The 10,627-nt window shown below is 50.3% G+C and overlaps 1 protein-coding gene across 1 annotated transcript in view; it reads right to left on the bottom strand.

Annotated features, from left to right (window-relative positions):
* Window positions 1-10,627, bottom strand: part of ASIC1 (acid sensing ion channel subunit 1) — a 22,118-nt gene that overhangs the window by 9,712 nt on the left and 1,779 nt on the right. The window lies entirely within an intron of this gene.

Genomic DNA, 10,627 nt, shown 5'->3' with positions numbered 1-10,627 from the left:
CACACACACACACACACCCCTCAACTGCTCTTCCTCCCTCCTCCATCCTCTAACATTCTCTCCTCCTCATCTTGTTCTGGAAGGTAGATATTCCACATTTGTCACAGTAATAGGGAGATGTGGAAAGGGTTAAGCCGAACACACAGACTCCCCCGCCAGCACACACAGGGGACCCCAGGAGAAGTGCCCAAGCAGCACACACTCTGGGAACAACACTCAATTCTGCACTCTCCGTCCAAAGATGCAACTCCTCCCCACATTACTGCCTTCCCAGGACCTCTCTCAAGCCGAGCCTGGCCACCCAGTTCTCTCTGACTTTCTCCACATCTCTTTCTAACTCCACCCACCCCTCACATCTATGGAAGTATTTCCTGCTTTTCAGTTGATGCCTCAGGGGATTCACATATAAAACCCAGCAAAATAAGCAAGTTTGAGTAATTTCTCCCTATTTGATAAATGGGGAAACTGAGGCACAATGACCCATTCAAGTCTCCTGGAGAGCAAGCAGTGGGCTTGACACTACAAGTAGGTCATTCCTCACCAAGTCCCTTCCGTCTCCATTTTTGCATTTACTCATCAGATCTTTCCTGAGTGTTCTTGTGCTGAGCACCGTGGGAAAAAGATAAAGGACTGGGCCCTTATGGAGCTTATTATCAGGTAGGGGAGACAGTGTTTGTTTGTTTTTTTTTTAATTGCAAAAATAAATACCTAATTGGAAAGTATGATAGGTGCTATGAAAAAAATAATATGATTTCGTGGAAGTGAATGACAGGAGAATCTGACCCAGACTCGACACTGAGGAAGGTTTCTCTGAAAAAGTGATGTTTGGACTGAAATCTAAAAAATAAGGAGGACGACTTCCCTGGTGGTCCAGTGGTTCAGAATCCACCTTGTAATGCAGGAGACAGGGGTTCAATCCCTGGTTGGGGAACTAAGATCTCACATGCCACAGAGCAACTATGCCTAAGTGCCTCGACTACTGAGTCTGCATGCCACAACTAGAGGGTCCATGCGCCACATGAAAGGTCCCAAATGCCGCAGCTAAGACCCAACACAGCCAGGTAAATACTTATACAATAAGGAGGAGTAATTAGGTAAAGGTCTGCTTATGTATGTGTTGGTGGGGGTGGGGGTGAAATTCCAGAGCACAGAGTCACTGCAAAGTCCCAAGAGGAGACAGCTCAGAGGAGGATGTAGCCAGAGAGCAGGCAGGACCAGACCCCTCAGGGTCAGGATTCTGGTCCATTTCCCCATGGAAGGATTTCAAGCAATCAGAGCAGTGTTTTAAAGAGACCACTCTGGAAGAGACTGAGGGGTTCACAAGTTCTGTTATGAAACCATTGGAGCAGTCTAGGTGAGACATGGAGCCATGGGGTGGCCTCAAACACGGAGACGGAGTAGAGATGTTCAGGAGGCAACACTGGGAGACCTGGTTAGGGAGGAGAGGGAGATGGAGTGCCCACGATGGTTTCTAGTTTGCATAAGTGGGTAAATGGCTCACTAGATCAGCAACACAAGTACAGGACAAGTTTGGGAGCTAAGATGATGAATTTGGCTTTGCATAATGCTGGGTTCTTGGAGCCTTGGGGAGATCCAAGTGGAGATGTTAAGTGAAAAATTGGCCACTGGAGCTGATGCTAAGAGGAGAGAGCTGGGCTGAGACATACATTTGGCAGTTGTCAGTGTGTACATGGTAATTGAAGTCACGAGTGAAGATGAGACCGCTCAGGAATAGAATATAAAGTTTTTTAGAAAAGACAGAAAGATGGCCTGATTTGGTAGTATCCATTCAAGCTAAACAGAACCTTAACTTATGATTTAACCGCAGCTCCTAGTCATTGTGCACGCATGCTCAGTCACTTCAGTCGTGTCCAGCTCTTTGTGACCCTATGGACTGTGTAGCCCAGCAGGCTTCTCAGTCCACGGGATTCTCTAGGCAAGAAGACTGGAGTAGGTTGCCATGTCCCTTTCCAGGGGAACTTCTCAACCCAGGTATCAAACCCACATCTCCTGTTCTGCAGGCAGATTCTTTACTGACTGAGCCTTCGGGGAAGCCCTCCTAGTCATATACCCAAGAGAAATGAGGGCATATGGTAACCTAAAGACAAGAACAGCATGTTTACAGTAAATTTATGTATAATAGCCAAAAACTAGGAACAACCCACATGTCTAGCAAGAGTAGAATGGATAAATTTTATGCTATTTACATAATGAGGTACTACACAGCATTGAAAAAGAACGAACTATGTATTAACTCAGAGATTGAATCTTCCAGATGTAGTCATGAGCAAAAGAAGACAAACACAAACATGTATATATTGCATTAATGTTACATAGTCCAGGAAGTTCAAGAACTGGGGAAACCATCACAGTACTGTAAAGTAATTATCCTCTAATTAAAAAAAAAAGAGCTGGTGAACCTTACCTCCACTGACAGGAGCCAGGACAGTGGTTAACTCTTATGGGGTAGGATTGACTAGGAAAGGGTCTGAAGGGACTTTCTGGGACTCTAGACATGTTTTACAATTTTATATCAATGTAAGTACACACTGATGTAATATATAAAATATTACATAAATACACCAGTGTAAAAATATACGAATGAGAAATTCATCAAGCTGTACCATTAAATCACGATTTAGAAGAAGAGGAAAGCTTGAGATTGAGACTTGGGTAGTGCCAACATTTAATGGCCAAGTGGAAGAGAATAACTGGCAAAGACGCAGGAGTACTGAGACAAAGCCGAGGAATCAAGAGAATACAGTTATCAGGCAATAGAGTCATGCAAAAAAGAGGCTGTGGGGGACTCCCCTGATGGCTCAGCATTAAGAATCTGCCTTCCAATGCAGGGGATGAGGGTTTGATCCCTGGTCAGGGAAATTCTGGGCTTCCCCGATAGCTCAGTTGGTAAAGAATCCACCTGCAGTGCAGGAGACCCTGGTTCAATCCCTGGGTGGGGAAGATCCCCTGGAGAAGGGAAAGGCTACCCACTCCAGTATTCTGGCCTGGAGAATTCCATGGACTCCATGGTGTCACAAACAGTCGGACCCGACTGAGCGACTTTCACTTTCACTTTTGGGGAAATACTAAGCCTGCATGCACCAGCTGGAGAGAAACCCCCATTCGCTGCAACTAGAGGAAGCCAGCAGACCTCTATGAAGAGTCTATATGCCGCAATGAAGACCCAAGACAGCCAAAAATAATAACAATAAATAAATAAAGCAAACCTGCTTTAAAAAAAATAAAGGTGGTGGTAAACCATTTTGAATGATTTTTGAGACATCAGGGATAAAAAAATGGTTGTGGATTTTGGACACATGGAGGTCACTAGTGGCCTCAGCGAGAACCATTTTGGTGGAGTGCTGAGGACGGGAAGAAGGTAGCCTGAGTGGATCAGAGAGTGAGATCGAGATGAGAAAATGGAGATAGTGGAATCTATTCATCAATTTTAAGGATATTGTCTGTGAAAGAAAGCAGAGAGAGACTGTGGGAGCTGGGTGGGGGTTGGGGGTAGTGGAGTTGAGAGATTTTTTGTTTTGTTTTTATTTTAACCTAAAGCCTGGTACATAGTAAGTGCTCAATAAATATTAGCTGTCATTATAGCTATACATTTAAGATGGAAGAACCTCAAGCATGTTTCACTATCAATGAGGAGGTTCCACTGGAGAGAGAGAGACTGACTATAAAGGAGAGAGAGGCAGGATCTTTAAGGTAAAATTCCCACAAAAGTCAAAGGAGATCAGACGGTAAGAATAGATTGAGATTTCAGCTTAGATAAGATGGATGTTCCCCTTTGGGGGCAGGAACCCAGAGAAGCAGAGAGATCTTGTCTGAGGCTTCTATCTTCCCTGTGAAGCAGGAGGCGAGGTCATCTGCCGAGGGTGAGAGCAGGGCTAGGAAGGGTGGCGCTTTGAGAAGCATGGAGAAATTTACAGTAATCACGGGGAGAGCAGGTTGACCAGGAAAACACAGTGGGGTTGCCAGGGCAGCGCTGCAGGCCCTTATAAGGATGTTGGTCATGAACACAATGTGATTCTGAGCCTGCCTGTCATGTGACTGCCTCTGGTAGAGCGTGGCTGAGGAAGCCAGTAGTGGGTCCATCTAAGGCTGTGCTGTGTATGCTGTGCTAAGTTGCTTCAGTCGTGTCCGACTCTTTGCAACTCCATGGACTGTAGCCTGTCAGGCTCCTCTGTCCATGGGACTCTCCAGGCAAGAATACTGGAGTGGGTCGCCATGCCCTCTTCCAGGGGATCTTCCTGACCCAGGGATCAAACCCATGTGTCCTGCATCAGCAGGCAGATTCTTTACCACTAGGGCCCTGGGAAGCCCCCCGTTGGGTTGGGACTTGGCCAAATGGTGCAGCGAGGAAGCGGGAGTCACAAGATGGCGCAGTCATCCTGAGACTGGGGATCTTCTCTTACATCCTTTTGCTTCCCTTTCCTGTCTCACCCCCACTGTCTCCTTACAGATGGGGAGCTGGGCACCCTCTTCTACTACACACATCCCCACTTCTGTGGTCACCCACAAAGAGTCAGGCATAGAAGATCTGAAGTCAAGCTTAACTGGCTCTGTGGCCTCGGGCAGGTCATGTAACACTTCTGGACCTCAGTTTCCTCATCTTTCAAGTGAAGATATTAACATCTTCCTGCCTCCCAGAATTATAAGGATCACAGGATTTAAAGGGAATTTGTAAACTGCAAAGCGTGACCAAAAGAGAGGATTGATTTTGCTGGTATGTGCTCTGCATGGGGCTGAGGTTCACGGGCACACACGCTCTCTCCTGCAGCCACATGAAGCGAGCTGTGTGTGACCCCATGCACATCCATCCCTGTCCACATCACACCCTAATCCACATCCACACACTCCCACTTTCAGACATACATAGAGAGGTGCACACAGCTTCTCATACACCTAGGGCACATGTGCGGCATGTGGTGAGGAAGCCTGAGCTGGCTGCTGTCCAGGGTCAAGGCCACTGCAGCATTTTCTCTCCCTAGGGATATTCCCAGCCAGGCACGAAAGAGCCGACACACCAGAGACCCTCAATACTCAGCCATACAGCCCAGCCTCCCAGGCTTCGAGTATTGTCGGCCACATGGAGAGGGCAGATGAGAGGATCAGGAAAGGGTTATCTTTCCAAGAATTCATAGGAGATCAGAAAAGACACAACTTGCCCTCCTTCTCCTTTAGGAGTGGCGTTGGAGAGCCTGGGGTGAGCGTCTCCATCCTTAGAGTTTCTTAAGGGAATTTCCCCTCAAGGTGACTGAAACTACACTGCAGTTTCATGATCATTTCAAAATTTTCCACAAAGAAGATGTCTGATGCATATATCTGGGAAACGTACTGCACACCCATTCCACCTGTGGGCCAGCAGGGGCTAGCCAGAGAGTCCCAGAAGCTGAAGGAGAAGCCGCTCCCTGGCAAATTTAAAAATCCATTCAGAGCCCCCTTGGCTCAGAGGAAATTGAGAAATGGAGCCAGATGAAACTATGCCCAAAAGAGATCCCAGGAGCCTCAGTGCCCAGCTGCACCCTCCACCCAAACCAGACACCCTGCTTCGAGCTGTCTCCTTCCCTGCTGTGCCTCCCAGAACCCCTCGCCAGAGTTCTGATCCCAAGGTGCTCAGCCAGAGGGTACAGACCCTCGGATCCACTTCAGATGAACAGTGAGGGACAGCTCCTGCCTCCGGAGCCTGACCACAGACAAGGACCCTTGAGGGAGAGAACTAGACTGGTCGTCAGCGGGAGGAAGCTGGGGTGGGGAGACACCATACTTTCTGTAGAACTGGAGTTTCGGAATAGCTGAGCTGGGCTGGGGAGATTGGAAGGACTCCACCCAGATGATGAGGGGCGTCTCGTGCCTGGCACGTGATTCTCTGCTCTGAAACCCTTAGGCTTCCCTTAGCGCCGCCCCTGCCCTCTGTGCCTCTTGGAGTTACAGCACGTGGCTCTAAGCTCCCTGAGGGCAGGGATCCCGTCGGCCTGCTCACCACTGCCCCCTGGTGCCCAGCACGGGGCTTGGCACTTCTAAGGGCCTCAGAGGATCACAGGAAGGAACTCAGCGAAGCTTGACTCTCCGAGCTCCAGCCCTCGTGCCTAACATCCAGTCTCCCTCACCATCCCCAGGAATTCAGTTTGCCTTCAACAAGGTTGAAGCATGCTCCGAGCCACCTCCAGAGTTTGCCAGCAGAGACATTCAGACCTCTCAGCAGGCCTCCCCGTTGCTTCCTGGATGCACACCAGGTGCCAAGGCGGCCCTCCCTTAGAGGTAGTGCTCCTAGGCTGGGTCAGAAGAAAGCCCAAGGCTTGAAGCGGCTCCTCCGCACCCCTCCATTTCCGGCTCTGCCCCCAGAGGCACTTACTTACATCAACTCCCTATTACTTTAGCCAACTGCCGGAGATCAATTAACTTGTAGTAACCCCTTAGCTGACAGCAGTCTGGGAGAGGGGCGGAGTCAGAAACAGCAAGGTATGGGGGAGGAGGAGAGGGAGGAAGTGAGAGAGGAAACTGAGTCACCCAAGGGGGTGTGTGGGGGTGTGTGTGTGTGTTATGAGAGAGACCTCAATGCAGGGTACCCTGGATTCTGTGTGTGTGTGTGTGTGTTATGAGAGAGACCTCGATGCAGGGTCCCCTGGATTTTTGCAATGGGCTCTTTTCAGTCACCTCCCCTCTAACCTCAGACACTTCTGAGAGTGGGAGGGAGAGATGGGAAGGGTAAGGCTGAAGGAGGCACCCAAGAATGCCTGAGGGTGGGGTGGGGTGCCCCTTCCCCAAAGCTAACCTCTGCCCACCAGCTCCTCCTGTCCCTCTGCAATCCCTGCATGATCCCCCATCCACACCCCTGTCCCCCGACAGACAAAGACCACCAGGCTTCTGGACATGGTAGCCCAATGAACCTCCTTCCTCTGAGAGTAGCAGTCTGAGCAGCGCCCCACCAGCACCCCCTCCACTCCCTGCCCAGCTGGAGGGAACAGACCCCAGGAGTGAGGTCAGGCCCTCCCCAGGGATCCAAGGTCTGAGCTGCTGTGGGGTCGTGTGGAGTGAGGGGTGTCAGTGAACCGGCAGAGCCAGCCCTGGAGATAAGGAAGGTCTTGTTGCTAGTCCTGGCTCTCCCTGGGACCGACATGCCTGGTTCTGCTCGCTTCTGGGTCCCAGGATCGCCCCTCTCATATCGGCATCTCACCTCCCCTAGGTGCTCCAGAAGCTCCCTGTCCAGGTCCAGAGCCTTGAGGGGATTTATTTGTCTACCTCCTCACTCCACCTCTCCTCTGAGAGGCTTCTGCCACCACTCCAGGGTCCCCCAGGGATTCTTGTCCCCATCCCTTCCTTGTCCCCAAGTCCACCCCCTCCTGAAAGAAGACTATCCCCCCTGCACACCCACCCTGGGATTTCCATTCTCTGCCCCTCCCTTCCATCTCTCGCAGGGTTCAGAGATGAATTCCCACTTCTCTCTCCCCCAGGCAAAGGCTCTGGGTCTCAGCTGGAGAAGGGGAGTGGCATAGGGCACACTAGGCCACCATCTGCCAGCCCCCTCCCCTTGGAACTGTTCAGCATTCCAGCCACATCGGCGCTCCCACTGCCAGGGACAGATAAGGTGCAGCTGGAGGCTGGCACCAGCTGCGACTGTGCTCGCTCCCCCCTGGCCCCCACCCAGACACCAGCAGACAGCTGCGCCCCCGGCCCCCTCCATGGAACCCCTGCCCTGCCTTGGCCTGGCTGGCCTCAAAGTGGGGTGGGTGAGTGAAGTCTCAGACCCTGTTGCCCTGGCAACCAAACACCCCATCAAGAAGGAGAAGAGGAGGCCAGGGAAGATGGGGCCTGTGGGTCTTTGGTAGCTCAGGAGAAAGCTATTGAGGTCAACCCAACTGGGCTGCTGTGGGGAGCTTTTCCCCATGGCCCTCTGCCTTTTCAGTCCCCAAAGGTTTCCAAACCAGCTTCTCCCAGATTTAGCCCAGGTTCCCCTCACTCTCCTGAGCTGACTGCCACCACTGGGGGATGGACCTGGCCAAGCCACTTCTTCGATCACCAGGTCATCCCTGAGGTTGAGCAGGATTCAGAAGCAGATCTGGGGAAAACGCTTGTGACTACAGACCCTACCAGGGGAGCTGGTGGACCACAGGATGCCCTTCCTACACCCCCTGCACCATCCTCCAGATTCAGGGGTCCTGTTTTTGGATGAAGGTTGCCCTTGGAACCTGTGGAAGAGTTCACATGTGTCCACACATGCTCTATTTTGCAAACACATTGCGCTGGCATTGGATGCCTGGTTAAGAACCTCTACTCTCAAGGGAGCAAAAGATGCCAGGATGGTCTCCCTAAGCTCTGATCTGACAGACAGATGTTTTCCGTCAGTGCTTCATCTGTCCAGGGGCTGGATACACACCTCTTGGCCTAGCAGAGACTAGCAAGGATGGAGAGGCAGATGTTAATTAAGGAGGATGAAGGTGGAGTATCAGGCATGAGTGTTTGTGCCCCTTAGGGCCAGAGAGCTGGAGAATGCCAGCACCCTTCTCCACCAGGGAGATGTCAGCCAGACTCCCATGTGTAGGGACATCCCTTTGGGCAGAGTAGAAAGGGACTGCAGTGAGGGCAACCTGAGAGGGTAGAAGGAAGATCTGAGAAGTTTGGATCCAGCTAGATTCAGGGTCAGGTCTTTCACATGGGCTTAGAAACAGCAAAAACCTAATCTTCCCTGAGAACCCAGGACCAAGAAGTGCCAGTGTTGGGGCTGTGGGATTCTAGCCAGGTATCTCTCCCCAGCAAGAAGAAGAATTCTCATTGCTCTGGAACTCTGTGGACCAATCATATCTCCATCTAATTGTGTAGGGTTGTCCCCCCAGACAACATGGACCAATCACATTTCAGTATCTCAATTTCCATGAACCAAATATATGTTAGCATCATCACTTGGAATCTTCCTGGACATAAAGGACAAAGCCTCAACTGTATACTTTCTATGACCTAATGGTAACCCCACTTTTTGCCTTAGCACCTTCCCAGGTCGAGCCAACAAATTCCTGTCCTTATCCAAACACTACAAACCTTTCGATCTAATGGGTTTTCTTTCTTTTTTTAAATTGTTCTGGCTGCGTGGCATGTGGTATCTTAGTTTCCCAACCGGGGATCGAACCTGCACCCCTCCCTGCAGTGGAAACGTAGACTCCTAACCACTGGACCACTAGAGAAATCCCCTCTTTTTTAAAAAAAATAATTTATTTAATTGGAAGCTAATTATTTTACAATATTGTAGTGGTTTTTGCCATACATCGACATGAATCAGCCACAGCACACATGTGTTCCCCATCCAGAACCCCCCTCCCGCCTCCCTCCCCATCCCATCCCCCAGGGTCATCCCTCTGTCTTTCTTGATGGTCCCTTTTGCTTGTGTGAAATATGCTGCAGAGGAGGAGGGCTCTGGCTTTCATTTCCACCTTCATCTATAGTTCTACTACCCTTGAAAATATAGTTGGTGAGTCTGGGAGCCCTTTGGTCTTGGGCTCTGGGGAATCTAGCACTCACCTGCTTTGAGAAAGAAAAAGTGGGAAGGAAATGGTTCTTGCCTCACACTAAGCTCCCTATGAGCTTGGCTCAGCAAGGACTGTGGCCATGTAAACTTTGTCTAGCAGGATTGACAAAGGCCCACGAAACTGGTCTAAGAGCAAGGCTTAAAGAGATTGGGAAGTCTTGTATAACTTCAGAGGAAAAAACAAGTATGACCATGGTTCTAACCTTTCTACACAAATGCAGTTCATGCTCCCCTAACGCTAGGGAGGAAGCAATAGAGTGTGGGAGAAAATGGGCAGGGAGCAAAGGGGAGATCTGCAAGTGGAGAACGAGGGGCAAGTATGGAGAGAAAACTGGAGAGGGGACTGGCAACCCACTCCAGTATTCTTGCCTGGGAAACCCCAGGGACAGAAGAGCCTGCTGGGGCTACAGTCCGTGGGGTCGCAAAGAGTCGGACACGACTAAGCGGCTAACACACACACACATAGAGAGAAAAAGAGTCCTAAGGAGACTGGGCTTTCAAGAGCAATGGCAAGAATTGGAAGTGAACATGGTAACTCCAGGGTCAGCAATATTAATGCAAAGAGCACACTGCGTTAGGACTGAATGAGACATGAGTTCTAATCCTGAGTCTCTCACTAAGCAGCTCTGTGAGCTGGGTAACTCATTCGACCTCTCTGTCTCAGCTTATGCACTTGTTCAATAGAGACAAACATGACTATTCATCCAGGGGATTGAAGGAGAACCTAGAGAGTATTCAGAAGAGTTCCAGGCGTCATCCTCACATCTGGTACCCTTCCCTTCTTCACACATGGCTCCAGTTCCTCTGGTCCCTTTCCACACTCTCCCTGACTTTAACCCTCCAGCAACCCATATGACCTGTTATAATCACCTGTCACATGAGATGCCAGTCAGCCCCATCTGTGGTGGTGGGCAGGGGGTATGAGTATTTGTGGGGCATCTCTACTTCAAGAAGCAAAGAGAATCTCCAGTTCAGCCATGCTATGAGCCCCAAATCATCTCTTCTTCCTCAGACCCTGACTATGGGCTGGCAAGGGGGAAACCCAACCAGACACTGTGTGTGTGTGTGTGTGTGTGTGGCCAGGGGGCAACCCAACCAGAC

Source organism: Oryx dammah, unplaced genomic scaffold (assembly GCF_014754425.2).
Source record: "Oryx dammah isolate SB20612 unplaced genomic scaffold, SCBI_Odam_1.1 HiC_scaffold_29, whole genome shotgun sequence".
Taxonomy (NCBI): Eukaryota; Metazoa; Chordata; class Mammalia; order Artiodactyla; family Bovidae; genus Oryx; species Oryx dammah.
Note: the sequence above shows the minus strand (reverse complement) of the source record. Positions and strands in the feature narration are given on the sequence as shown.